The sequence below is a fragment of the Babylonia areolata genome, chromosome 21 (genome assembly GCF_041734735.1).
Source record: "Babylonia areolata isolate BAREFJ2019XMU chromosome 21, ASM4173473v1, whole genome shotgun sequence".
In the NCBI taxonomy this organism is placed as follows: Eukaryota; Metazoa; Mollusca; class Gastropoda; order Neogastropoda; family Buccinidae; genus Babylonia; species Babylonia areolata.
This window is the reverse complement of record NC_134896.1, coordinates 32,222,659-32,247,082: the sequence shown is the minus strand read 5'-3', so window position 1 is coordinate 32,247,082 and position 24,424 is coordinate 32,222,659. Positions and strand designations below refer to the sequence as shown.

General features: G+C 47.0%; 1 protein-coding gene across 1 annotated transcript in view; it reads right to left on the bottom strand.

The window, feature by feature from the left end:
• Positions 1–24,424, bottom strand: part of LOC143295891 (calpain-9-like) — a 106,023-nt gene that overhangs the window by 79,960 nt on the left and 1,639 nt on the right.

The window sequence follows — 24,424 nt, the reverse complement described above, 5'->3', positions numbered from 1 at the left end:
TCATAATTATGTGCGTGTACTGTGCTGTTCTGTACTGTACTGTACTGTACTGTACTGTGCTGTGCTGTACTGTGCTGTCACGTGCTGTACTGTACTCTGCTGTACTGTACTGTACTGTCCGTCTCAGTCCTGACACGTTTGCTTCATGGAGAATGGAGACCAGCTATGTGTTATCTCTCAGATACATATAATCATTCACCTGACTCATCTACATTCACCTGACTCATCGAAACATGCAAAACACTATAACAGCAACATGCCTTTAGAATGGCTACACCTGGGGAAAACTGTACGATAAGACAGCTAAAACCACTCAGTTCGCCGATGGAATATAATTCAAACCAGCACTCAAGGTGCCTTTTTGTTTTGTTGATCATCAACAATATCATAAGCATCAAGTCTGCCGTCGAATCACCAGTGAAAATCAGACAGTGAAAATCACCAGGATTCCAACGATATGATTATGTAACAACTTGATAGTGGAAAAACAAGAGCTGGTAAACAACTACAAAATACAGTATGGCTGGCAGCTGTAAAACAGGCTCAGAGATTCTTGCTGCTCAATCACTCAGACTGACGATATACGGCGCCAAAATTGTTGCTGAAAATCTGAGAGAGAGAGCTGAAGACTGTGTGTGTGTGTGTGTGTGTGTGTGCGTGCGTGCGTGCGTGCGTTGTGTGAGTGTGAGTGTGTGTGTGAGTGTGTGTGAGTGTGTGTGTGTGTGTGTGTGTGCTCGCTCGCATGTGCATTAACTGGATAACGGCAATTAATCGTGAACTGATTTTCCGCTCCCCTGCAGTGTCATCATCTGTTTTCGTACCCATCACCCCTGCATGACACCTGCACCTTGACAGGTGGTTGCTGCAGATACTGCATAAGTCACGTCTGTCCTCACCTCTCCGCTACCGATGTTACTCATAATGCTGTAATAACGTCAACGAGGAGGGGGAGGAGAGAGGGTGTGTGGTGCTGACAGCTGATTAATAATGATTAATAATAAGAGCATATATATATATATATAAAGGAAGAGAGACTGAGAGGGATGGATACAGATGTAGATACTGGTAACATATTAATATATATAGATTCTGGTAACACACCTTGAGCGAGTGGGTGGCTTTTTAAACGAGAGTATGGGTGCTTCTAACAAAAACATTAATATGTCTATTACTTTTAATACTGCAGCTACTACTAAGAAGAAGAACGAGAAGAAGAATCGTGTTCTGGTTAATATAGCGGTAAATACTGTGCGGGAACAAATATCAGCGCTTGTACACTAAATTTTCACACGCACGCATAACTCGAATAAAGACCAGATTTCCAGTACATGAAGGCCAGATAAACTACAGACGGAAAAGGGGTGTAGGGGGTTTAGGGGGAACTATTTTGGGAAGGAGAAAGTTTCAGGCCAGTCCTGAAAAAGCCGAGTGCTGGGATTTGAAGAAGTGAAAGGGACAGATCGTTGAAGTAGGTCAGTGGGTGTAGAAAAACTATTTGCACGAGGGGTGGAAAGGGCATTGTCAATGAGTGTTACACAGCTTGAATGAAATAAATAAAATCACACACACACACACACACACACACACACACACATATATATATATATATATATAAAGAACGCAAGAATAGAGTGGCGCGGGGCACAACTATGGGACAAACATATAGACAAACAAATATGCTTAAAAAGACAGACACACTGGCAAAAATATCTTGAAGTTGAAACAGGGTGTTCGTAAATAAACTGGTCCCGTGTGTGTGTGTGTGTGTGTGTGGCGCGCGCAGATCTACGTTTATCAACAAAGTCAGTTACCCCCCCCCCCGCCCCTTCCCTTCCCTCTCCACTCCCTCCCCTTACAAATCCAATTCCACGAACATCTCACACTCAGTACAAATAAAACTGTTGCTCTGCGCTGTAGTGCAATCCTCCGCTTTAGATTTTATTTGATGTGGGACCATAAATTGTTCCACTGAGGCAGAAAAAGTGAGCGATAAAAAGAATGCACAGCGGTAGATGGATCACAAGTAATCGTACTTCTTGGAACTGTTCTTCAAAATCAAAGCAGGGAACTAAAGGAAAGGAATTCGGTTTCTCATGGGCCGATAACCTACAGGCCAGAAGTCAAAGGAAAAAACAACAGCTGCGGGTTGTAAAGTAAAACTCACTTCAGTAAGAAGTGTCTACCATAGTTCGTCTTCAGGGACTGTGTTAAATGGAAATGATAGTGCACCAAAGAGATGTCGTGATTATTGTTCAGCACAGAAAGCAAAGATGGGAGATGAGTACAGATCAGGTAAAGGACATTCACTGATTCACGGCTGAGAGAAAAAAGAGTCACAAGAGGTAGGGAGAAGAAGGGCATGGAATTGCATGTGCGCTTACACACACACACACACACACACACACACACACACACACACACACACATGTACTGCACTGACATACACACGAACGCTTGAACGAAAACACGTGTGCACTGAGGCAGAAAACAATTCTGAAAGTTTCTGTTCTCTCACTGTGCACGAGTGATCATGAGTTGTTAGTCAGCAAAGGGAGGAAAGCAAGATGAGGGGAGTTGGGTGGAAGGACAAGTGGTGAACATGTGTTGCACTGATGTACACAGGCAGAAACGATACCAATGGATTTTACACTAACACGCGCGTTTATCCACAGGTTCAAGTGCGTGCAGACAGACAGACAGACAGACAGAGAGAGAGAGAGAGCTGGAAGACAATTTAACCAGACACGAAGCAGAACTTTTAAAATAGTAATGAAACTCTGTGGCTGGTGGAGGAGGAGTGAGGTGGTGGGGGACAGGAATGATGGTTTCATGGAAAGGCAGAGGGAGAAAGAGATGGGGGAGGCGGGGGATGGGGGAGCGTGGCAATACACGGCGCTTTGATGCAGGTATACGTGGTGCTAACGAACCTTACCTTTCCTCTTTGTTACCATGGAAACACCACTTCACAGGTACCAGCCAGCCCTCCACGGCCAGCCAGCTGTACACACTTTCTGGAATTCTACTGTCAGAGTGGCATGGAGGTGAGGGGAGTGGGGGTGTGGGTTGGGGGGTATGAGGGGGTAGGGGTAGGAGTGGTGGTGGAAAGAAAGGGTCGAGACTGGAGCGAAAGGAATGGTGATGAGGTCTAAGAACACACACACACACGAAAGATGCGCGTGCATGGAGGGGTGGACGTGTATGTATGGTCTGTGCACGCGCGAGTAAGTGCAAGCACATGAACAGTCCGCGATTGTCATTGATAATACACATCACTCTACCCTTTGCCCCCAAACACTCAACACGTGAATAAATATGGTTCTTTCATACTTGCCAGCCAAGCAAGATACCGCGGTGGCTGACAATGCCTGCCGCAGACCTGTCAGAGTGTCTTTTCATCTTTTCAGTGTTGAATCAAGGCAAGAAACAAGCTGACAGGTACGTGCACGGAGGAGCAAGACGAACGGGATAGGTAAATGGTGGGTTGGTAAGTCATACGTAGCTTGTGTAGGTGTGTGTGTGTGTGTATGGTGGGGTGCAATATAGGTGTGTGCGTGTGCGTGTGTGTGTGTGTGTGTTGTGTGGAGGGAACGGTTGGCCGCTCTTGCAGAGAGATTGGAATCGCACCAAGCGAGTGGAAAGTTGCTGACGTTCCAGTTCAGTCAGTGTGCGCGTTTTCAGCCATTCGCTCAAAGCACGTACACAAAGGCATGCACGCACACAAGTGTACACGCGTGCACGTGAACATTCAAGCAAGGAAACACACACACACACACACACACACACACACACACACACACACACGCACGCACGCACGCACGCACACTCACACACACACACACAGGAAGACAAATAAAATTATTTTTTAAACAAGATAGAAAAATATAGAAAATGCACCGGAAAGCGAGACACAGAAAGACCGAGAACAAATTGAATAATACATGCAATACATTGAGACGGAGAAAGGCAGTGTGTAAAACAGAATGCAAGGGGAAGAGGGACAGATGAGGACTTGGAGAGAGGGAGGGAGGGAGGGAGAGAGAGAGAGAGAGGGAGGGAAGGGAGGTTATAGTAAAATGCCAGGATGGACAAGGATGGTATGTACCTTGAGTGAAAGAGCCTGCAAGAAATGTCGTAGAACTACTTTCTCCGCCCAAACCTTCGCTTTTCAAGGACGACGACTGTGCTTGATGTTTGAAGCGCCATTAGGCGCTGGAGTAGAGCTAAGTGGACCCATTAACTGGCCATTATAGTAATCCATGCAGAACAGAAAAAATATCACTGTGACTTGGACACGGTACGGTACAAACATAAAAGACAAATGTTCATTTATTCATTTAGTTATCTATTTATTCAGCTGTTTGTCATACACGCATGTAATGTTTATACATCGATAAATCGTGCGATAATGTGTGTGTGTTCGTTCTTTAGTTTAGCGTCTTTTCACTATTAGTGATATTAGACGAATGTGTGTGCGTGTGTGTGTGTGTGTGTGTGTGTGTGTGTGTTTGTGCGCGTGCGTGTATTTGTGTGTGTGTGTGTGTGTGTGTGTATGTGTGTGTGCGTGTGCGTGTGCGCGGCGTGTGTGTGTGTGTGTGTGCATGCGCAATACCATTGCGTTTCCGTATATGTATGCGTGGGTGTGTTAAGTCGTTCAATCTCTCAGTCGTGGATAATAACAATAATTATTACTTCAGTGCAAACGCGTTCGGACAAAGCCATATATGCTACACTACATCTGCTAAGCAGATCCCTGACCAGCAGCTGTAACCCAACGCGCTTTGCCAGGCCTTGAGGGTAAGATAAATAAATAAATAAATGAATAAGTCATACGTCCCTTATGCCACAGGCCCGAACCCGTGCCCGAAGCCGACATGTGAGATAGCGGGCACCTCACATTGGGAAAGCGATGCAAACAAAACGCGGGCTGCGCGTGTTCACTGACGAACGATGATGAATCATGTAAATTTTACTGTCAAGTACTCTCTCTCTCTCTCTCTCTCTCTCTCTCTCTCTCACACACACACACACACACACATGTATACCGGCACGCGCGCACACACACACACACACACACATATACATACATGTATATATATATATATATATACACCGGTACACACACACACTCACTCACTCTCTCTCTCTCTCTCTCTCTCTTTCGTCCCCCACCAACCCACAACCGCCACAGTCGATCGATCAGCGAACGCTCTGTCAGCTTTACAGGACATCACTCCCGTGCGTACCCCCCTCAATCTGTCAGTCAACCAAGGGGAGGGGGTGGGTCAGGAGTGGAAGTGGGGGTGAGTAAAGACAGGTGAGGACTCCATCACGTTATTTTGACTACAGTACCAGATCCTGTTCATATTTGTATTTAGTTACTTGTATACATGAACTATATAACGTTTTCAGGCACCTCTACCCAATATAAGGGGTTTCCTGAAATGAACACGCTCTGTTTCGCCAAAGCTTCACAAACACACCGGGATACACAACTTGGCCTAGATCCTGACCAGCTCTCTCTCCAATGACTTTGACAAATGGCCAATCAGTCAGTTTTAGTAGGCACCCGTTGTAAAAAATATTTTTAAAATAGATAAACCAATAAACATACAAAAAACACAATTTATAAAATTTCCTCCTCCACCCCTGCGCCTCCCCCTCCTCCCTACCCCCTCCCGCTTCGCACCCCACCAACCAACCCCTCACGCCATGTCCCCACCACCTCTTTTTTCAACTTGCTTTGTTGGCTGCAACTCTCAATGCATGTGTTTGTTCTGTATTGTCCATGTGTTCTGTGTGGCTTGTTCAGGATTAAAGACGCTATGCCAGTCTTGCATAAAAGCTAATTAAATTTTTGTGTTTGCACATTTCTTCTGCCTTTGCTGCTGTGTGCACATGTCAAATGATTGGTATAAGGACAGCCCGGCGCTTCCTTTTTGAGGAAGTGTCTGGGTTTGTTCCAATGTACCTTTTATTTACCTGTGTGCTAGCTGAATCAGTAGCGTAAGCAGCACTGACTTGAAGTTGTGTACCTTGTGAATGGAGAGAGTTACCACTCTTTACTATTTCTCACTGCATTCGTTTCTTCGAAATCCAGACCCGAGCAGCTTTTAGCTTTTCAAGCGCCCCAATGGGTCACCGATTTTTTTTCCTTTTATAAAGTGCAACCAGGGTGATGTGTGTCGTCATAATCGCACCACCTTTCTGCAGAAGTGATTTAAAACGGTCATGCATCGAAGACCTTTTCTTTGCAAGCTAAAAATGAATGGTAAAGCCATATCAACAGTTGCCAATCATGACTTTGTGAACATCGTTAAAGGATAGAGTATTTTTTTCATTAAAAAAGTATAATTAATGGGAAAAACCAAGTCAGTATCTTTTGTTGACCTGTCATTTTCATTTACTGACTGCTTTGTGAGTGTGGTGCATTTACTTGAACGTGTTCCAGCGGCCTTGGATAATGTGAAGTGATGCACAAGGATGAGTGAATGAACAACACAAAAACAATTTCCGGTGTTTTAATTTTATTTTAATTTCTTAACATTGCTTCAGTAAAATCTCTTTTAATCTTTTCTGTGGAATGAGCGTCTATTCCCAGTACACACCGCTTCAAGTGTATACGTGAGCCTCGTCTCCAGACTTCACGGTCAACTCATCTTCCTGTCTGAATTGCTCTGCATTTCTCTTAAAACTCACTCAGTACGGCCAGTCCTCTCTTCTCCTCTACACAGACCCTTCAGATGTCCAGTGGGCGTCTGAATGACCCAACCTTTAGCTTCCGTCGTCAGAATTGTGGTATTCTTTGTCAACATTCACCTCTTCAGTATAAGAGCCTTCCGCTTGCAATATTTTGATGATGGTAATTGGCGTGAAACGCTGTTAACGTCGTCTCTTTCGCCGTTCGTATGGAGAGAGTTAATGCCTATCTGAAACCGAGAGAATCTGTGTTTGATATGGGCGTGCGCATGTGTGCTGTTTCTTCTTCTTTTCCGTTCCAGTTACCATGCTGTACCTTCAGTTTCAGTTTCAGTTTCAGTTTCAGTAGCTCAAGGAGGCGTCACTGCGTTCGCACAAATCCATATACGCTACACCACATCTGCCAAGCAGATGCCTGACCAGCAGCGTAACCCAACGCGCTTAGTCAGACCTTGAGAAAAAAATAAAAATAAATAAAAATAAAACCTTCAGGTTTGTTGCACTGCTGGACTCTGCAGTCCTTCGCAAGGACTCCGCCCAACCCTACAGTTTGTCCCCAGGGTCCGCCGCGTAGGTATCTGTGAGGTGCTAATGTGGGTATAATGGCTGGACGCAAACTCTGTGTGTGTGTGTGTGTGTGTGTGTGTGTGTGTGTGTGTGTGTGTGTGTGTGTGTTTATTCTCTCTTTTTCCGTTCTTTTTTTTTTTTTTAAAGAACTTTGCAAAGCGTCATAAAGATCGTGCATTCGTTTTGTATACACCAAATAAATCATCTTTATTACTCCGGCATAAAATATTCTCCATGTCATTCAGTGAAGACGTCTGACAACAAACTTTCGCCCCAAACGAAATCACGCCTCCTTTCCATTCCAAACAACCTGCCCACACCCCAAATATCACCTTTTTCCCTGTGCCTTTGTGTGAAGCGACCGAGTGATCCGTGCTCTCAGAAACGACAAGCCATGCAAACATGACAGCACTTCTGTTGAACGGGCTGTTTCATTAACTTACGTAGTGTAGTGTAGTGTAGTGTCATGTCGTGTAGTGTAATGTTGTGTGTCATGTAATGTCATGTAGTGCAGTGGGGGAGGAAGGTGGCAGAAGTATTAAGACGCTTATCCGTCTGCCAATACAGTGTCCCAGAGGGCCTAGGATCGAATCCCGGTCTCGCCTTTTCTCCCAAGTTTCACTGGAAAATCAAACTAAGCATTCTGATGAGACGATAAACCGAGGTCCCGCGTGCAGTGCGCACTTGGCTCACTGAAAAGTAACCTGTAGAAACAAAAGGGTTGTTCTCTGATCCTCCCGCACAATTCTATAGAAGAATCCACTCTGATAGATACACAAATATAGGCCTATAATTATGCATGCACTCAAGGCCTGATTAGCGCGATGGGTTATGCAGCTGTCAGGCATCTGCCTAGCAGATGTGGTGTATCGTATTATGGATTTGTCCGAACGCAGCGACGGCACCTTGAGAAACTGAAAAGTCAAATAGTGCTGCAGTTCTGTACAATGCTAGTATCCCCCACCCCTTCTGTCACTACCCCCCGACCCCTCCCCCCCCCCTACCACCCCTGTCAATTTGCTCAAGGCTGTGATCAAACTCCGTAAAGGTGGTGTGTGTCGAGGTGTTGGGTCCTGGCTGCATGGCTATGGTACGCGCTGCTTAATTAACCAGTGTAGTGTAGTGTAGTGTAGTGTAGTGTAGTGTAGTGTAGTGTGAGGTGGGGTGGGGTGGGGTGGGGTGGGGTGTAGGGTGGGGTGGGGTGGGGTGAGTTGGGTTGGGTGTGGTGTGGTGTGGTGTAGTGTGGTGTGGTGTAATGCAGTGTAATGTAGTGTAATGTCGTGTAGTGTAGTGTGGGGTGGGGTGTAGTGTAGTGTAGTGTGGGGTGGGGTGGGGTGGTGCAGTGTAGTGTGTGGCAGGGTGTAGTGTAGTGTAGTGTAGTGTGGGGTGGGGTGGGGTGTAGTGTAGTGTGGGGTGGGGTGGGGTAGTGTACTGTAGTGTGGGGTGAGGCAGTGTGGGGTGGGGTAGTGCGGGTTGGGGTAGTGTAGTGTGGGGTGGGGTGGTGTGGTGTGTGGGGTGGGGTGGTGTGGTGTAGGGTGGGGTGGTGTGGGGTGGGGTGGTGTAGGGTGGGGTGGTGTGGTGTGGGGTAGGGTTGGATGGTGTGGGGTAGTGTGGCAAGTATAGTGTGGGGTGGGGTGGGGTGATGTGGGCTGGTTAGTGTAGTTTAGGGGGTGTGGGGCTGTGTGGTGCGGTATGATGTAGTGTGGTGTGGTGTAGAGTTGTGTGGTGCGGTGTGGTGTAGTGTGGTGCGGTGTGGTGTGGTGTAGTGCAGTGTGGTGGCGGTGGTGTAGTATAGTGTAGTGTTGTAAACTATAGTGCATTGTGGTGTAGTGTAGCGAAGTGTGGAATGTAGTATAGTGTCATGTAGTGTGGTCACAAGTGTGGTGTGGTGTGCTGTGCTGTGCTGTAACGTAACGTAGTGTAGTCACAGGTGTGGCGTAGTTAAGTGTAGTGTAATGTAGTGTGGTGCAGTACCAAGTGTGGTGTAGTGTAATGAAGTGCAATGTAGTCACAAGTGTGGTGTGGTGTGGTGTAGTGTAATGTAGTGTAAATAGCGTAGTGTAGTCACAAGTGTGGCGTAATGTAGTGTAAAGTAGTGTAATGAGGAGAAGTGTAGTCACAAGTGTGGTGTAGAGACTACCAAGTTAAACCGATCTCTCAGTCAAAGGCTACTCACTTGCGTAGCTTTCGTCGGCAGAAATGTAGTATCGTGTTGAGTAGCCTCTGGTGTAGTCACAAGTGTGGTGTGGTGTAATGTAGTGTAAATAGCGTAATGTAGTCACGATTGTGGTGTGGCGTAGTGTAATGAGGAGTAGTGTAGTCACAAGTGTGGTGTAGTGTAATGCTGTCTCGTGTAGTGTAGTCTCAAGTGTGGTGTGAGGTCCTGTTGTGTAGTATGGCGCAGTGGGATACAAGTCACTAGTGTAGCGATGTCACTATTGTGGTGTGATGTGGTATAATGTAGTGATAAAGTGTGTACCTACTACACAGTAAAAAGTAGGATTGTCCGAACTTATGTCCCACGTAAATGCATGCGTGCCGAGTGTGTGTGTGTGTGTGTGTGTGTGTGTGAATATGTGCGCGCGCATATGCGTGTGTATGTGTATATGCATGCGTACGTGAATGAGTGTGTTCGTTTGTGTGGGCGAAGGTGCAAGTGATATACGAGGACAGATATGATACGGCAGTCTCTTTTCCAGAATGCGTCAAATGTGCAAGAATGAGAACCGTCGCCTCCAGTGTTTCACCGACCCTCTCCGGGAAGAAATTCATACAGATTGGTTTCGATGTTCTGACCTGGCTTCGATGCTACCACACCTACACCCACACACACACACACACACACACACAGAGATTATGTTATATCTTTCAATCTGGTTTCAATAATTATTATACAAGCGCTTTTAATAAATCCTGTTCGAAACCCAATCTATTCCCAAGATACACACACATATATAGAAATGTAGGCTGCTACGAGAGTTCCATGCTTGGCACAGAACCTGATTTCTTTGCAAGTTGAACCGAGTCAAATAAGCGCGGAGAGAATGTGGGTGGGTATTTGGCAATAACAGCCACACCCGTGTTGTCCGAAAAGGGGAAGAAACCGTGAGTAAATCGGGGGTTGGAGTGATTGTGATTGGTCTGGGTATGATATGCGTGGTTGGTGTGCAGTGCTCCTTGAAGCAGTCTTCTATTCGTCTGTGTCATTACAAACGCAATCATAACTGATTAGCATTACCATGCGTGTTTTCAGAATGGGGGACACACACACACACACACAATAATTATGTCTCTCTTCCCCTGCGCGCGCGCGCGCGTGTGTGCGTGTGCGCGAACGTGTGTGTGTGTGTGCATACACGCACACACAAACACGCACCACAGTCTCTCTTCCTCATGTGCGTGTGTTTGCGTTTGTGTGTGTGTGTGTGTGTGTGTGTGTGTGTGTGTGTGTGTGTGTCCTCTAGCTTTATCAGTTTCCATCTTTTTTCCCGTGTTTACATGACTCTTTTAAATAATTGTTTCGACCTGCCTTAAAAAGGGGCTACTTGCTCACATTCAAACCTTGCTTATCACTCAATTTACTCAGCAGACGACAAACAGAACTGTATGGTACTCACAGACGGGCGGAGCCATTCAAAGGGGCGTTGGCTCTCTGCCGAGAAGAACACAGATTCGTCCACTGCATCGAACTCAGGGTCTTCGAACAGGATTCCTTCATCCTGACACTTGGCCTGGATCTCGTCATAGTGCTGGTATTCCAGACTGGCGAACGGGTTCTTCCGAACATGTCGGGGTCTGCCCCGATCCCGCAAGCACCTCCTCCCTCCCCGCATAAAATCTCGGTACTGGTCAAAGTCCCCAATGTCCACACCAAAGTGAGAGGAAAAGCGGCCAAAGAAATCCATGGTTCTCAAGCGATGAACGTTAACACGAGAAAAGAGGGAAATCCAAACCCCTGCCGAAGGTTGAAAACGACAGAGTCAGACTGTCGAGTTCACTCAACTGTCTCCAAACCCGTGGGAGAGCGCCCGAGCAGACGACAAGAAATTTTCAACACCCGTTGGCTAGCAGACGACGAAATCGTTCTCTGTCTCTCAGGTTCCGCCTTTCACGACTTTGAATGAAAAGAGAGAAGGCAACTCCAACTGAATGATGAGAAAGATTGAGCCTACCAGTCCGCCGTGCAACGAGTGTTTCCAGTCGGAATGTACTTTCAACGCTGTTGGAATGTGCTACAGCGTTGCTAAAACGTGTCACGTACAACAGTGCTGCGACAGGGAGGTGACACACACACTCACACAGCTTTGCCGGCACGATCTCACTCCCCTTGTTCTCCTCGGTCACTGCTTGTCCTGGGGGCTGGGTGGACTGTCACCGCGTGTGTCCGCCTCCAACACACGACAGCCTTGACAAGGGCTGAAGAGCCAACTGAACAACAAAAAACTACACACTCCCAACTGAACCAAAGCTTACATCAAATCGATGACTGCAGTTCAAACTCAGTTGTGTGCGTGCGCTTTTGTGAACGTTCAGTGAAGACCTTGCTGGGCATGCAGAATGGCTGGCTATTGTGTGTGTGTGTGTGTGTGAGTTGACACCGGGCTGACGTGCAATGCCACCCCTTCCGTGTGGAATGCGAGGAGCGATGTATGGGGTGATATGACCGCTGGGAAAAAAAAAAAGACGTGGCAGTCCTTGCTGTCCTCACCCTCCTTCCCACGCTTCACCTGAGGGGGTGTCATCGACCCTTTACACATACACCGCATACGTACACACGCACACATGTGCACGCACACACACACGCACTTACGCACACACGAAATTTTAATGGCTGTTGTCTCATATATGTCCTCATATATGAGTTACGTCTTCGCGCGCGCGCACACACACACACACACTCACACACATACACACACAAACACACACGCGCGCGCACGCGCGCGCGCACGCACACACACACACACACGCGAGCGCGCGCGCAAACACACACGCACACACATATATACACACACACACGCCTCCACTCACATTGACTTTTTCCCAGCACGAAATAAGCCTGTTAAATGCCTGAAGCACATTGAAGATGAAAGCCACTTGTTACGTATGATAAGTGTGCCTCAAGCGATGAGACTGTGGTATGTGTGTGTGTGTGTGTGTGTGTGTGTGTGTGTGTGTGTGCGCGCGCGCGCGCGCGCGCGTAGGCTCGAGCCTGCGTGCGAGCGGGTGTGTGTGTGTGTGTGTGTTAGTGTGTGCGCGCGCGCGTGTGTGTATGTGTGCAGGCTGGAGCATGCGTGTGTGTGTGTGTGTGTGTGTGTGTGTGTGTGTGTGTGTGTGTGTGTGTGTACAAGCATGTGAGTATGTGTGTGTGTGTGTGTGTGCGCGAGCGCGTGTTTGTTTGAGTCTGTCCCTGTGTTTGCGCGTGTGTTTGTGTGTACATATGTGTGCAGGCTCGAACATGCGCACGTGTGTGTGTGTGTGTGTGTGTGTGTGTGTGTGTGTGCAAGCATGTGTGTGTGACTGTGTGCGTGTGTGAGTGCCTCTCTGTATGTGTGGGCGTGTGTTGGTGGTGGTGTTAGAGGGAGGGCGGGGCAGACACTGCGGGACGAAGAGGAAGAGATGAAACAGCACAGCAATACAGATGAAAAACAAAACTCGACCAAACATAAACCTTTTCGGTTCACTGCGAATGAAGATCGAGCTCAATCATGCATGTTCACGACTACCGTGTCCCTAATCGACACCCACTGCATGGCGTTAAGTGGAAACAGCACGACTGACCAGCACTGACAACGGTGGAGCGAAGAAGGTACGCCGCAAAAAAACAACTCAGCGGTACAGAGTTGAAGCGTACTGCCCACTCTTGCTCTTCTTTCTCATAAGGAACAGGATGACCTAGCCGTTAGAGACACCGTGCAAGTGCAAGTCCATGCATCGTTGTTTGTATTTGTATTTGTATTTCTTTTTATCACAACAGATCTCTGTGTGTGAAATTCGGGCTGCTCTCCCCAGGGAGAGCGCGTCGCCATACTACAGCGCCACCCATTTTTTTGTATTTTTTCCTGTGTGCAGTTTTATTTGTTTTTCCTTTCGAAGTGGATTTTTCTACAGAATTTTGCCAGGAACAACCCTTTTGTTGCCGTGGGTTCTTTTACGTGCGCTAAGTGCATGCTGCACACGGGACCTCGGTTTATCGTCTCATCCGAATGACTAGCGTCCAGACCACCACTCAAGGTCTAGTGGAGGGGGAGAAAATTTCGGGGGCTGTGCCGTGATTCGAACCAGCGCGCTCAGATTCTCTCGCTTCCTATGCGGACGCGTTACCTCTAGGCCATCACTCCACATACACTTTGTTTATTCATGACATCATTGGTCATCATTTGTTCGTGTCTTTATTTATTCTGCAATTCAGTCATAATTGAATAAAATCATATTACCAATTAATAACAAAAGAGAAAAGAAAAATCGTCAACATAACAGTAGCGTAGCAAGCTTGTCATGTTCATACAAGCTGGAATGCGAAAAAAAATAGGGGGTGGGGAGGGGAAGACTTTCTGGGGCCCAGGTTGGGGGTGGGGGGGAAGGGAGGGGCCGGGATATTGGAAAATGAACAAAACAGGGAGAGAAAATGAAATGTCCGAAAACGGGGGGAAATTTAAGGAAGACATTGGAGACAGCAATGGAAAAGAGTAATGGAATCAGCACACAATCTCTCTCTCTCTTCCCACCCCCTTCCCTCTCGGTCTCTCGTTCTCTCTCTCTCTCCCTCTCTTTCTCTTCCTCCCTCCCTCTCTATGTCCCCCCACTCTCTGTCCCCTGCTCTTTCTATCCCTCTCTCTACCCCCGTCCCTCTCTTTCTCTCTCCCTCTCTCTCGACCAGTCTTTCTCAAAATCTCTCTGTGGTCGTGGTATGGTGTGGTAGAGACGGGATGATCGATACAGACCGCACGGCCCAGTCGCTCAGCCGACCAATCCAACACTACATCACATCACAGACAGGGAACCACGGACATGCCACTCAAGGTCAAGGACATGTCACACCGCCACACCGTTAGAGGACAAATCAATCTCTCTGTTTGACCGTCTGTCTAGTCTCTCGATCTCGAACTCTGTGGCGTGTGTGTGTGTGTGTGTGTGTGTGTGTGTGTGTGTGTACGTGTTAGGATGTGTGTGTTTGCGCGCGCGCGTCTGTATATATGTGTGTGTGTGCATGCGTCAGTGATAGAAACGCAAGTGAGAGATGCCATAATTATGAGAGTGGGGTTGTTGTTGTTTTGTCTGTGTGTATGTGTGTGTGACGGGGTGGGGGTCAGGGGCCAAGGAGGGTGGGGGATGGGGGGTGGGAGGGGGTTGACGTGTGCAAAAAGCGTGGTGGATGGGGGAGGGAGAAGTGAGTGACAGAGGGAGTGGTCGAACCATCGACCCTGAAGACAGCAGTTCTTTGGTGATGATCTAATCGTGGCGGGACGTTTCTGTCAACCCGGTTTTTGGGGGATCAATATATATATATACCTCCCTTTCTGCCCGCCGACACCGATCGATAAGACAGAAAAGGGAGGGGCGGGGGGTGAGAGAAAGAAAAGGACTGTCTGAGGGGCGGGGAGGGGCCGAGGAATGAGGTGGGGGAGGGAGGGGGATGAGGTGAGGTGAGATGGATGGACGGGAGAGACACAGCACATGTCTGCACGGTGAGGGGAGGTGGACAAAAGAAAAAAGTGAGAGAAGGCGGAAGGGGGGCAGACACAAAGAGCGAGCGAGCGAGCGAGCGAGAGAGAGAGAGAGAGAGCGAGACCGAGACAGATGGAGACAGACAGACAGACAGCACACACACACACACACACACACACACACACACACACACACACACAGACAGAAAGTGTGTATGTGAGTGAGTGAGTGAGAGAGAAACAGAGAGAGACAGAGACAAGTCAGACAGATTGACAGACAGACAGGGAGGCAGGCGGACAGAGGCACACACAGAGCAAGACAGACAGGGGAGGAGGCGGGAGTGGGTGACCACTGAGAAAGAAAGAAACATAGATAGGGAAGGGGAGCTCGACTGAAGGACGTGCTATTGTTTTGGCCCAGAGAGAGAGAGAGGGGGGGGGGGGGGGTGGGAGAGAGAGAGAGAGAGAGAGAGAGAGAGAGAGATGGGGAGAGAGAGAGAGAGAGAAGACAAGACAAATTCTTTATTTCGAGGATAATAGGCACTGGTGTGCTTTTTTACATCCAGTCCCGCCCTGAACAGGGTCTACACTTCACAATACTAAATAAAAATTTTAACAATGAAAACATGAATAAATGAAGAGAGAAATAGAGAGACAGACAGACAGAGACAAACAAAAGACAGAGACAAACAAAAGACAGAGACGGGCAGGAAGAGAGACAGAGACGGCGAAGGAAACACCTGAACTGCACACACGGAGAAATACACGAAGGGACTTAACTCGTGTCCTACTACTAACAGCAACAACCCCCCCCTCCCCCCAACATAAACCACGGGTTGGAACTTCACAGAGCTCTCCGACCAGCTGTCATGTCCTGACCACAGGTGCGTGTCATGGGTGGGTGTGATGTGACCATGAACACCCCGGGTGGTGAGACAATAAACTTCCACTGCGTGTATACTATGTATATCAGTAGTCGAGGTGGCGGCTGTGCTGTTGATGCCCGTTGCGACTGAGACCAGAGAGGAAATGGGGTGAAAGCATCAAACAAAAATGTTTATCTGGGTATTATAAAATCCGCCCAAACTCCTTTAAATTCCACCTATTATTTTCTGAAGAAACAACAACAACAAAAGAATACTATTAAAACTTAAATCCTTGGTTTCTGCTATACGTAGCTCTTTTTATTAACGTTTTGTCAATTGATACGATTTTTTAAAAATTGATTTTTGTTGTTTTTTGTTTGTTTGTTTGTTTGTATTATGAGTGAAATAGTACTTGTCAATGTGTTTTTTTAGTGATTGAACGAATGAGCCTACTTCTTGTTTTCGACATCACTCTTTTTGTATTTATTGGATATGTGTAAAGGATGAACGTATGTAATGTTTCAATGCCCCCAGGGGACACACGAAATGAACTCCTTGCCTTGCTTTGCCTTGGTGCGGAAGGGGGCGTGAATGGGGGTTGTTGCTTTGTTGTTGTTGTTGTGTGTGTGTGTGTGGGTGCGTGTGCGTGCGTGCGTGCGTGCGCATGTGTATGTGTGTGTGTAGGTGCGCGTTTGTACATGTATGTATGTGTGTGCGTGCGCGATTGTACCTGTGTGTGCGTGTGTGTGCGTGTATGTCTGTGTGCGTGTATGTCTGTGCGCGTGTGTGTGCGTGCGCGATTGTACCTGTGTGTGCGTGTGTGAGCGTGTATGTCTGTGCGCGTGTATGTCTGTGCGCGCGTACGCGTGCTTGTTTACTGATGAGCGCTGACATTTTATCTTATTGCCTCGTTAACCTAATTACTCATGATTCGTCATTTCTCCACTCCAAGTCATTGTGATTATGATCCATCAAACTGATTGTTTTATCGATTTTTTTTTTTAAACAGTAGTGATAATACAGGAAGTGCAAAGGGTATGGAGGGGAGGGAGAGGATGGTGGGAGCCTCTGATAATTTCAACATCAAGATATGGATTTTTTGGGTCTTCTTTCAAAGTAATGATACAGGAAACGAAAACGTTATGTGGGAGATGGAGGGAGAGCCTATGATAACATTTAACATCATTTTTTTGTTTCTTTGATTTTTCCCCCCATTGTAATGATACATGATACGTAAAGGCTATGGGTGGAAGGGGGGAATAGACCCGGAAGGAGGCATCTAAATCAACATGAATGTATATTTGATATACAGATATATATATATATATATATATATATATATATATATATATATATATATATATATATATATATATATATATATTTTATAATAATTTTTTCATCAAGGTGACACGATGATGACAAGAACGTGGTCTGACGTGGAATAAATGAGATCTGGGAGGGGGCGGGGAGACGGGGTGGTGGTTGAGAGGGTTAGGATCGGGGAGGGTAGGAGTGGGGTGAAGGAGGGATTGGGGTGGGGGTGATGATGATGATGATGATGATGATGATGATAAAATCAACATCAATAATAGTCAGCCAGGTGACGATGACATGGACTGGCATGGTCTAACGATCGCGGAATCAATTATACGGTTTGTCCCCAGGCAACGCCCGCCCCCCCCCCATCTCCCCCCACCCCTCCCCCTCTCCTCCCCAGGATTCAGTCCCGTTAACATAGTGCTCCACATTATATCGATCACCGACGGTGAGCGGTGGCCGAACAGAACAGTTTGGAGCACTGGATTCTCGCCCGAGGTTTCCTGAGTTCGATCCCCGGTTTCGGCAGCACCTGGTGGGTTAGGAGTGGAGAATTTTCCCACATCAACATAATTATGTGCGGACCTGCCAGTGCCTGAATCCCCTTCTTGTGTGTGCGTGCGTGCGTGCGTGCGTGCGTGCGTGTGTGTATGTGTGTGTGTGTGTGTGTGTGTGTGTGTGTGTGTGTGTGTGTAAGTGTGTGTACGCACGCACGCAGAAGATCAAATATCATGTAAACCACATCTGCGTTCGTTAGGTTATGGAAACAAAAAACAACAACAAAAAACAACAACAAAAAAACAACAACAACAAAACCATGCCCAGCATGGACACCCATAAAAACGGAATACGGCTGCCTATATGGCGGGGTCATACAGGTAAAAGCCCACTCATACATAACAGCGAACGTAAACGTTGCAGCCCACGAACGTCGAAGAAGAAAATCGAACACTGCAACTGCATGGCTCACCAGTCAGGTGTACTCGCTGACCTGGGGATTACCTGTCATGAGCTTCGTGACCGTGCACAAATTTTCAGGATGAAATTGTTCTGTAATGACTTATGGTAACTCGTGTGTGTGTGTGTGTGTGTGTGTGTGTGTGTGTGTGTGTGTGTGTGTGACGGTGTGTGTGTGTGTGTGTGTGTGTGTGTGTGTGTGTGTCACGGTGTGTGTGTCACGGTGTGTGTGTGTGTGTGTGTGTGTGTGTGTGTGTGTGTGACTGAGAGAGAGAGAGAGAATGAGAGAGAGAGAGAGAGGGTTTATGTGTGTGAAGTGTGTGTATGTGTGCGTGAGTGCATGTGCACGCGTATGTATTTGTGTGTTTATGCCAGTCTGTGTGAACCTAAGTACATATGCATACGTATATATATATATATCCGTGCGTGCGTGCCGGCGGGAGTGTACTTGCGTATGTAAATCAGTATGTGCATATATTATGTCTTTATGTACCGCACCTGTGTGTGTGCGTGCGTGAGTGCGTGCGTGCGTGCGTGTGGGGGGGGGGGGGGGGGGGGAGCGCGCGGCACACATGTAGAAATATAGTCTACGTAAATGTACCGATACGATATCTGTCACGTGCACAGTACATTAACAAACACGAACACATCATCATTATTTCATCTATCATAATGCACATACCATATAACACAACCAATGTAGTTATGCACATGAATCATATACACGTACGCACACCGCTTCGATCAAGTCAGTCATCACTTGAGCATGAATACGATCAATGCGTTATCTGCTTCAGGGGAAACAAACATGGTCCAACGCTGTGACACGGAGGGTCGATAACTCTAGTGAGCCACAGGAAGTGCAATTCATACATAAAAATTTAAAACAACAACAACAACAAACACACCAAAAAAACGCTGAGGAAAGCAGCTTTCACGGTTACCACGACCGTAAAACTGCTGATAGGCACAAGAGTTCCATTTTTTCATTATTCATCGACTGCGGCACGCAGTAAATAGCGCATGAGTGCGGTGATGGATGCGGAGGTTGGGTTGGCGGGTGGTGAGGTGGGGGTGGAGAGGAGAGACGAGACGAGTACGGACAGGGCGGAGTGGGGTGTCTCGGAGGAGAAGGGTAGATGGAGTGGTGCCGGGTGCTTGATGGTATCGCAGCAGATGGTTTATTGATCACGGACCGGCCAGTGGACTCGCTCTGTCGGTCTGTCTCCCTCCCTTTCTGTGTGTGCATGGCTGTTTGCAAAATGGCATGACGTCAGTACATGTACACTGGCACGTGCATGGCAGCTCGTTTGTTCGTTCTTCCCTGCCTTCCGGCCTTCATCATTTCCCACATCTCGCTCAACGATTCCTTTGCTTATCTAGTGTTTATTTAAGTTATGTATCTATCAATTCTGTTTGTTTTTGTTTTTTTCCTATTTACTAATTCATTCATCATCCCCTTACAGGAATATTATTACTATTATCATTATCATTATTATTATCATTATCATCATCATCACTGTGATCATGATGATCATCATTATTATTATCATTATCACTCATTATCATCATCATCATCATTATTATTATTATTATTTATTCATTTACTGGCTGTTTGCCAGTTTATCTGTTTATCTATTCATTCATTAACTCGCATCCTCAGGAACTCTCTCTCTCTCTCTCTCTCTCTCTCTATATATATATATATATATATATGTGTGTGTGTGTGTGTGTGTGTGTGTGTGTGTGTGTGTGTGTGTGTGTGTGTGTGATACAATGAACAAAAGTCAGCCGAATAACTTCCGCGCAGCTGATGTCTATAGTAACTGATTTCACATGAACAGATTAAAGGAAAGCTTATAACTATAAACTTCATGATGTTTGATGTGCGATGATACTGTATCGTGTATGTCTACGGGTATGTGCTTTCATAATACTGATTCTCTGTCGCAGTTAGTCCTCCCCCTACAAAACCTCTCTTGCCAGAAATTACGTACGTCAGGTCCTTTCTAAACTGAGAGAGGGGGTGGAAGAGGGGAGAAGCCATTTAACGCCAAAAACGCTGTATATATGGTGTTTTGCAAACACTACCACGTCAACACATTGAGATGGACAGCGAAAATGCCTTCAGGTTTTTTGTTGTTGTTGTTGTTGTTGTTTCTAAAACTCTCTCCGTGTTCCTGAGGTTTATTAACTAAACTCACAGCCTTTTGAATGCGAGTTCGGCGGCTGAAACCAGCCAAAATTGTCTTCTTTGGTCAGCACAGGTGAACCGGAGTTTCTCTATCGACTTGATCACTTCTGCTGCCAGTGGTTTACCATACCAGATTTCCCCCCAAGACAAGAGACAGACTCGCGTTGGCACGGTGCCAAGGACCGAACAGGCTGACATGGGGGATAGGAGGGGATGGGGGTGGCACTCTTCTTATGTGGGCTGCTGCTAACGCAAACTTAACGATCCAAACTCAACGACTGCAGTTCCAGAGGCGTTGAAACATTCTTAACGCAAAGCAAACTTAGCGCCACAAAGACCGCTCAAGGAACCCACACCTGCCCCTCCCTCACCAAGACTGACATGCAGAGGTTGCTGCTGATTGCAGCCTCTTGTTTTGGAAGGTGCCAGGGCTGGTTTGCACGTGCGATAGCAGCGCCATGTTTGCTTGTATGTGTGTGTGTGTGTGTTGGTTGGTTGGGTGTGTGTGTGGAGGGGGGTGGGGAGGTGTTAGTGTGGGTGTGTGTCCGTGTGTGTGTGTGTGTGTGTGTGTGTGTGTGTGTTAGTGTGCGTGTTAGTGTGTAAGTGTTAGTGTTAGTGTGTGCTCTGTCTTTAAAGAGACGTACACACATACATAAACAAATATAAATCTATCTCCATGCCTCCCTCACCCCTCTATTGGTGTGTGTGTGTGTGTGTGTGTGTGTGTGTGTGTGTGTGTGTGTGTGTGTCTGTCTGTCTGTCTGTCTGTCTGTCTGTCTGTCTGTCTGTGCGAGCGTGTGTGAGTGTGTGCGCACATATCATGAACGGAATGATTTTTAACTTTGTAACATTGAAACGGACCCTGAACAGAAGGCCCACCGGCAATCTGTTGGGAACAGGCGTCACTGAAAGGGCCTCAACAGGGAGGTAAAAATAGCGCACTGTGTATTTCTCGGCACACACACACTGTTTCTGGGGAGACAGACTAAACAGATAAGAGACAACAGTGAGAGAGGGAGTGAATGATTGTGTGTGTGTGTGTGTGTGTGTTGTGTGTTGTGTGTGTGTGTTAAGCGCGCGCGCGCGCGGTGTATGTCTGTGTGTGTGCAGGTGCATATAGTGTGATTGCACAAGTGTCAAAAAAAGGTTTGGAATACAAGAGGAGTGTCTATGAATTGTGAGTGCTCCTCATGGTATGTTTCACTTTCAGACAACGCACAGTCAAAGTGATGCATGTATGTGCTTTTTCCATGTGTGTGTGTGTGTGTGTGTGTGTGTGTGTGTGTGTGTTGTGTATTTATATGTTAGTGTTAAAGAGTGATGTGTGTATTTGTGCGTGTGTATGTGCGCGCACGCGCGCGCGTGTGTGCGTCTGTGTGTATGTATGTGTGTGCGAGTATGTGCGTGTGTGTGTATGTGTGTGTGTGTGTGAGAGAGAGTATGTGGTGTGACTCTGTGTGTGTGTGTGTGTGTGTGTGTGTGTGTGTGTGTGTGTGTGTGTGTGTGTGTGTGTGTCCCTCTCTCTGATGTATCTCTCATTTTTCCAGTTCGCATAATAACTTCGCCCCAACCCTCATAAGAGTCTGCCCCTCCCTCTCGCTGTCTCTGTTTCTGTTTGACCGCCCCCCTCCCCCTTCACCCCACCCCCATTCCTTACCCTTTCTTTCTCTGTCTCTGGTTCTCTCCCTCTCCAATTAAGCCCCCACCCCCCACAACCCCTTTTCCCCACTTTCTCTCGTCTTTCTCCAACCCCTTACCCTCGCCACTCTATCACTTTTCCATCTCACTCCTCTCTCTTTCATCTTCTAGTGACTCACAATGATAGCAACAGACGGTGCCACCCACGCTACACACCACTCTTGTTATCGCCAGCAGTCTAGTCAGGCTAAGAGCGAGCAATCACACAGGGAGTGTTGCAATCTGTGGCACCACCCAAAATTAATAACAATAATAATAATGATGATGATGATGCGATAATATTAACAAGAAAAATAATACAACGATCGTAGCATTGGAAAACAACCACTTACAGTGCTTGAAGCAGTTGCCATGGAATGTTTAGGTCAAATAGCATCTTCAGCTCGTTCGAGGCTTCAAACCCACCTCTCAATCCCTCCCCAACCTTCCCCACATCAGTTATGTTGCTCTGTGTGTGTGTGTGTGTGTGTGTGTGTGTGTGTGTACCGTAGTGTGTGACTGTGTGTGTATGCGTGCGTGTGTGTCTGTGTGCGTGTGTGTATGTGTGATTTTTTTTTTTTTAATAACCCTCATCAAGGTTTGTTTTGGTCGTTCATAACAAGAGGAAGAAAGAAAAGACAGAGTAACAAAAGTCAGGTAAAACTCTTTTTTATTTTTTAAAGCAGGTGCCAATGGCAAAGGCAATGAATGAAAGCAATGCGCAGCTGTATGACCTGATTACTTCTTCAAGTTCTTGCAGTGTAAAGTGCAAATCCATTCAGCAAGCCTGCTCCGATTTGGCGCGGGAGGTCAGGATGTTATTTAGATCTGTGATCGAGAGTTGCACAAAAGAATCTGTCCACATTTGATCAAAAGAAAACGACATATTCTGCTCTACTTAAGATCTGGATAACATACAGATACCGAACTGCCTTTGAACAACAACAACGAAAGCAACACATGATTAGGCTAACTGCTTTGTTCTTGCAGCAAATGCCGTGAACTGCAGCACGCATTTGTCACTTCACGCAACAAAAATAGAGACCAGTGCAGATAATGTACACTACCGGTTTTGTGTGTATGTGAGTGTGTTTAGTTGCCGTTGTTATTTTTGTTGATTTTTTTTTCCTGAAATTTCTTCAGCTGATGCAATCGATTCATGGCTGCTGTCAGTATTTTTTTTTTTCAGATCTGAGAGCAAATCAAGACAACCGGAAGTACTTGAATACTTTAGATTCATCCGCAATTCAGGCATGAAATTGACTCATTGTGTTTCGGTCAAACGCCCGTGCGGCCATCCAGGCCACATTATCTCGGCTTAGACGTCGGTACATGTGATGTAAACTGTCTGACGGAGCATGTCTGCATGTGACCAGTCCGATGGAGACATGTTATGTGCCGAACGCTTGCCTACCTGTGAACTGACGCTTGAAACGAACAGCGGGAGAGAAAGAATAATTCTCTGTGTGTCCTGAGTGTGTGTGCGTATGGGCGTGTGTGTGTGTACATGTATGTTGTATGAATGTGTGTGCGTGCATGTGCGTGTGTGTGCGTGTGTGTGTGTGCACGCGTGGGGGTGGGGTGGGTTGTATTGTGGGAGCCGTATTTGCGAGTTCAGCTGCAAAGATACATGTGAATGCATGTGCCTAAATTGCTTGTGGGATCGACTAATACAAATGTGTGTGTGTGTGTGTGTGTGTGTGTGTGTGTGTGTCCGAGACTGTGTATGTGTGTGTGTGTCTGTGTGAGTGTTCTTTGTGTGCGTGCGTGTGCGTTTGTGTGTGTGTGTTCGAGTCTATGAAATTGTGTGCGTGTCTGTGTGAGTGTACCTTTGTGTGTGTGTGTGTGTGTGACAGTTGACCAGGTGGTGTAAACAGGTGACCACTGGTTCCTTTCCTGGCCGGCCCTTTGTCGGAGATGAACCATGCGGGGACTGGGTGACCACCTTGTTCCTCTCACTGCCGACACTGAAGACTGTGCTGCTGTTATTGTGTGCCAAGTGTGGGTGTGTGTGTGTGTTGAGTAGGCTATGTGGTCCTTGTTTGTGTGATATTGTACACGAACATTCTCTCTCTCTCTCTGCTCTCTCTCTCTCTCTCTCTGCACGCGGGTGTGTGTGTGTGTGTGTGTGTGTGTGTGTGTGTGTGTGTGTGTGTCCCCTCTTTGTACATGCTCGCGAGTGTGTGTGTGTGTGTGTGTGTGTGTGTGTGTGTGTGCGTGTGTGTCGCTCTGTGCGCACGTGCAAGCGTGTATGTAACCGTGTACGTGCCGGTACGTTCGTGCGTGCGTGCCGCGGGCTGGCATGTATGTACGCGTGAATGCATGTAGAATCTAATTTTCTATTCTTCGATCCAACTTATTCGTGGGGGGCGGAGCTTGAAATGAACACATAAATTTATTCAATAAGATGTCGTTGCGTCTCTCTCACCCACCCCTCTCCAGCTCTCTCAATCTACGAGCGCGTGCGCGCGTGTGTGTTTCAG